Here is a 5,000-nt window from a genome sequence, read left to right on the forward strand (position 1 = left end):
ACATAGCGGATTCGGGATTCTTCCATGTTCCACGATGATCACCGTGGTGAGTCTGGTTACGGATCCGTCACCGGACAGCGTCATGACAATAGTATGGATTGACTCTACTCGCCCTGCTGTCCATGACCTCCCGTAATTTGTGTATTTATTAATTGGAGTTAACTGGAAGCTTGTACTTTTTCCTCTCCCTCACCCATTGCACTCATTGTTCCTTCTTGGTATCCATGAGCCTGTTTCAGCTTCCTTGCATGTGTTCCTGCGTATTGTCTTGGGGATTCTGCCTCGAAGTGACAACATCCCTCTCGGACTTAAGTCACTTAGTTAACATCATCCCCTCTAGGTGTAGGTCTCTCCAGACCACGTGGCACTGTCCATTCGTCCATCCGCGGGCCCGTAGTGGAACTGCCGGGTCTTCCAGGAGTTTTCTGTGGAATGTTTTGAGGGACTTCTGTCCTGTTTTCCCTAATGGCTTTCCTCCACCTCCGTTTCGCCCTCTCCCCCCTCGCCCCCACCACCAACCCCTGTTCCGTGTTGCCTTCTGTCTTCTGTCGGAGAGCGGATTCTGTCAGGTATGAGTCGAGAGCTCTGTGTCCGCCCGCCAGCCCCGCCCACCCGGCCCCCATCTCGAACGGTGGTCTCTATCACGTGTTCCGTCAGGAGCAGGCACTTTCTGCTTGTTTTTGGAACTTGCTGTCGAGATTCCAGGTTCTGGGCCTGTCCGGATATCTCTTAGAAACGGAAATGCGTGCGTTTTCCCCTTTTTAAAATTGTGTTTGTTTGTTTACTTATTTATTTATTTATTTACTTACTTACATTTATTTATTTATTTAGGCCTTTTTTTTTTTTTTTTTTTTTTTTTTTTTTTTTGGTTCTTGCTGCTGTTGTTGCTTTCGGTGGTTGTTTGTTTATTCGGGAGGGGAGGTAATTCGTTTCTTTTGCTGGTTTGTTGCCTGACTTAGTGATTGCCTGACTTACCGACTTCCTTATTGACTTGAACGGAAGTCCTGAAGATCGAACCCTGGACCTTGCGCGTGCTGGGCAGGCACTCTGCCGCTGAGTTCTACGCTCCATCCTCCCCCTCGCCCCCTCCCCCATTTGGGGGAGGAAAAAAATTATTTTTTTTTTCTTTTAAACTGAAAACGTCCGTTTGGGTCTCCTGCGCGTGTTTCATCCCTGGTTTTCTGGCTTCTAGGAGGTGGAGTTGACCGAGTTCTTGGACTGTTGAGGAGAGGAACCCCTGATGGGCTGCGGTTGTGCTTTTTCTACGGTGTTTTTGTTTTTGTTTTTAAACCCCAGAGTAGTTCTACAACTTGATTTCCCTTTGGTGGTGGGTTTTGTCGTTTGTTTTCATGTTTTCTTTCTTTCTTTCTTTTCTTTCTTTCTTTCTTTCTTTCTTTCTTTCTTTCTTTCTTCTTCTTTCTTTCTTTCTTTCTTTCTTTTCTTTCTTTCTTTCTTTCTTTCTTTCTTTCTTTCTTTCTTTCTTTCTTTCTTTCTTTCTTTCTTTCTCTTTCTTTCTTTCTTCCTTTCTTTCTTTCTTCCTTTCTTCCTTTCCTTTCTTTCTTTCTTTCCTTTCTTTCTTTTCTTTCTTTCTTTTCTTTCTTTTTTTTTTTTCGGATGGGGCTACAGTTTCCTTGTCCACGTTGACTGTGTCAAACACACACGCACCGACACACACACGCACACCCAGACACGCGGATGCGCATGCACAGTGTTGCTCTGTGTAGATGCACTGAACCTCGATTTACCGAGCGGGTGGCTATCGACTCGCCCCCCCGAACCCCCGCCCGCATTTTTTTGTTTTCCCTCCTCCTTCCTGCGGTTGTGGTCAGCCGTGCTGACGTCCGTGTTCTCACGACCGACCGCGAGTGCGTTTTCCCCAGGCGCCCGTTTGTTGTCTTTGGGCTTTGTCGCGATCTGTGCCGAGATCGATTTTTCTTTCCGCTTCGATGGGGTTCGCGGTCTTCATCCTTTCTTTTCTAGCTTCTGGGCTTTGCCTGTCTGCTTTCGAAAGACCTCCCGCATTCGAGAGGACGGACTCCAAAGCCGATTCCTGCGTTGTTCTCTGAGCGCTCGCCTGGTTTCGGTTTGCCAGCCCCCGCCTTCCCTCCCTCTTCCCCTCCTCCCCTTCCCAACCTCCCACCCGGGAACCCGGGATCTCGTCCTGGTCGCTCTGGGCCACCCGCGGCGTGGGCCCCGGCCCCGCCGGCGTGTCCGTGTGATCTCCCCCGCCCGGGGAATCGCGTGGGGAGCGCGTCCCCTTCGCGGCAGCCGCCCGGCCGGCCGTGTCTTGCCAAACCCCGGCTCCCTCCGTCCTCCCCGCCCTGATCTGTTGCCGGGGTCGCGTCGCGCCGCGTCGCGTCGTGTCGCCTCGTGTCGTGCCGTGCCGTGCCGTGCCGTGCCGTGACGAGGGTGAGCGGGCTCCGAGGCGGACGCCACGGGGCCGCCCGGCGCCTCAGTCCGGGACGAGCTCGGGCGTTTGGGCGGCCGGCGGCGGTCGGGATCGGTTCCGGGGACGTTGGCGACGGTTGTCGGGCGCCATCTGGCTGCCGCTCTGAGATTGTCCCTCTTCTCCCGAGCGTCGGCGACCTCGGCAAGGGATGGGGCTCGGCGGCGGGGCCCGAGGCAGACTTCGGGGAGGCTGGCGACACCGGCGGTGACAGTCCCCGTGGCGCTGAGCCGCGGGCGCGTCCTGCTCTCGGCGCAGATTGGACTCGCAGGATGATGAGGGGGTGACTGTCGCCGCGCTCCCGGGATCTCGTGTGCCGGGGGAAGCCGTGTGGCCTGGCCTGGTCGACCAGCATCCGCCTGTGCCCCTCCAGCCGCGGAGACCGACCCGAGCCGATCGGACACGGCCTGCGCCTTGCCGCCGCGGGGGAAAGGGAGAGAGTGTCCCGCGCCCGGGCCGCCGGCGGCTAGGTGGTCAGGCCCTCGTCTGCGTCCCTTGGACGACTGCTCCTGAGGCGAGGAGCGGCCCGGGCCCAGTGCGGTGAGGCCGGGGACGGGCGCGCTGGGGTTCCCGGTCGTCGGAGGCGCCTCCTTGGATGAAATGTTTTCTGAGTCCCGATGGATCCGGAGACGTGGCTGGGCCGGCCCCTGTTGGCGCGGGAGGCCTGGGAGGGGGTGCCCCCCGGCCCGTAAGCCTGCCCGCGTGGGTTCCGGTGGCGTTGGAGGGACCGAGACTTCATCCGGACTCGGGGACCGGCACGGGGGCGTCCTGCGAGGGATGTGGGGGAGGCAGGCTTTCCCCGGCCCGGGGCCCGGTGCTCGGGAGCGGTCCCTCGTGGGGGGCCCTCTCGTCGGAGGCGCCTCTGTGGCATCTCCCCGAGTCCCCGGCCACGCGGGCGAGAAAAGGGCAGGGCGTCCCCGGCCTGATCCCGTCTCCCTCTCGTCCCTTCCCATTCCCATTCCCATTCCCATTCCCACTTCTCCTCCTAAGCCTCCTCCTAATCCCCCTCCCCTCTCCCCTCTCCCCTCCCCCTACCAACCCCCCCACCCCGGTCGATCAGATGGCCCCCGAGAGCTTCGGGGCTGCCATTTATGGGGGTAGGGCTGGGGGCAGGTGGCCGGACCGAGGTCCCGGGGTCCCCCCTTGCAAATCGTGGACCCGCCCCGTTTCTGGGCGCTGTCATTTTTCCTGTCGTGTTGGGCATTTTCTGCCAGCAGATAGGTGCTGACACGGTCTTCCTCGGTGTCTGTCACCGAGTGTTGGGTCTCCGGACGCGTGCGGGGCTCTGGGCTTCTCTCTGCGTGAGCCCTGGCCTGGTAGCCGACTCCGCTTCTGACACTTGAGCCGCCCGCCCGGGCCTGCGCGCCGGCTCTCGTGTGTGCGTCCGGCTGACGTGGCCCGTGGTGCCACCTCCGGTCTCTGGTGGCCCGAGGGCGGTGGGGTGAGGTGGCGGCGTGGGTCTTTTACCCCGTGCGCTCCCCGCCGCAGGCACCCGGTGGTGGCCGGCACGACCCCACCCCCGTAGGCTCCGTGCCGCGTGTCAGGCATTCCCCGCCTGGGGTCGTTGGCCGCTCTCCTCGGAGAGGACTGAGGAGTGGGTGGCGCCTGGCGAGGCTGAAGCAGGCCCCTCTGGTGGTTGTCCTCGCCGGGCCCTCCCCTCTGGGGCCTCCCTGCCCCACATGGCTGGCTCGCTCGCTCGCTCGCTCACTCACTCACCTGATCGATGTGGTGAAGTCATGCTCCCCCGGGCCGGGCCTAAGCCGCGCCAGACGAGGGACGGGGACGTTCATGGCGAACGTGGCTTCTCTTCTCGTTCTGCCTGCGGGCCCCTCGCCTCTCCTCTGCCGCCCGTGGGTGGCGGGGGGAAGGCAGGGGTGCGGACTCCGGCCCGACCTCGGTCTCCCGTGCCTTGTGGTGTCGGCGGGGCCGGGGTCTTGTGACGCGGCAGACACTCTCGCCTCCTCGCCTGCTCGGCGTCCTGTCTCGCGAGCGGCCCTCCCCCGCGGCGGGGGGAGGGCTGCCCCGCCGCCACGCCACGTACCCCCTCGTCGGGGTGTGAGCGTGTCTCGCCTTGGTCCTCTGCGGTGCCCCTGGAGCGCTCCAGGTTGTCCCTCAGGTGCCCGAGGCCGAGCGGCGGCATCGCTTCCCGTCCCCAGCGAGTCCTCTCGGGTAACCCCTGCGGTGGTCGTGTCTCCCGAGCGCCTCTCTTGAGGCGTGGGGGAGGGGTCGAGACGGTAAGCGAGGCGTGGCCGCTCCCCACCCTCGGTGGGGCCGGGGCCGCCTCCTGAACGTCAGTCCTCACCCTGTACCGGGGGGGGGACTGACGTGGCCGGGCGCACGCCGGGTGGGTCCCCCTCAGCGGGGTTCGCGCCCGGGCGTGGGAGCGATCGTGGTGGGGCCGGGTGATGTGCCGGTGGGGGGCGGGCGTCTGTCCCGTCCCCACGCGGTCTTGGGTGCGTCTCCTCGCGAGGTGGCACGCACGGGTTCTCCCCGGTCCCGACCGCGAGCGCTCGCTTCTTGGCCCGCTGCTTACCCCTACCGCAGACCCCTCCTG

Source organism: Camelus bactrianus, unplaced genomic scaffold, assembly GCF_048773025.1.
Source record: "Camelus bactrianus isolate YW-2024 breed Bactrian camel unplaced genomic scaffold, ASM4877302v1 HiC_scaffold_108, whole genome shotgun sequence".
NCBI lineage: Eukaryota > Metazoa > Chordata > Mammalia > Artiodactyla > Camelidae > Camelus > Camelus bactrianus.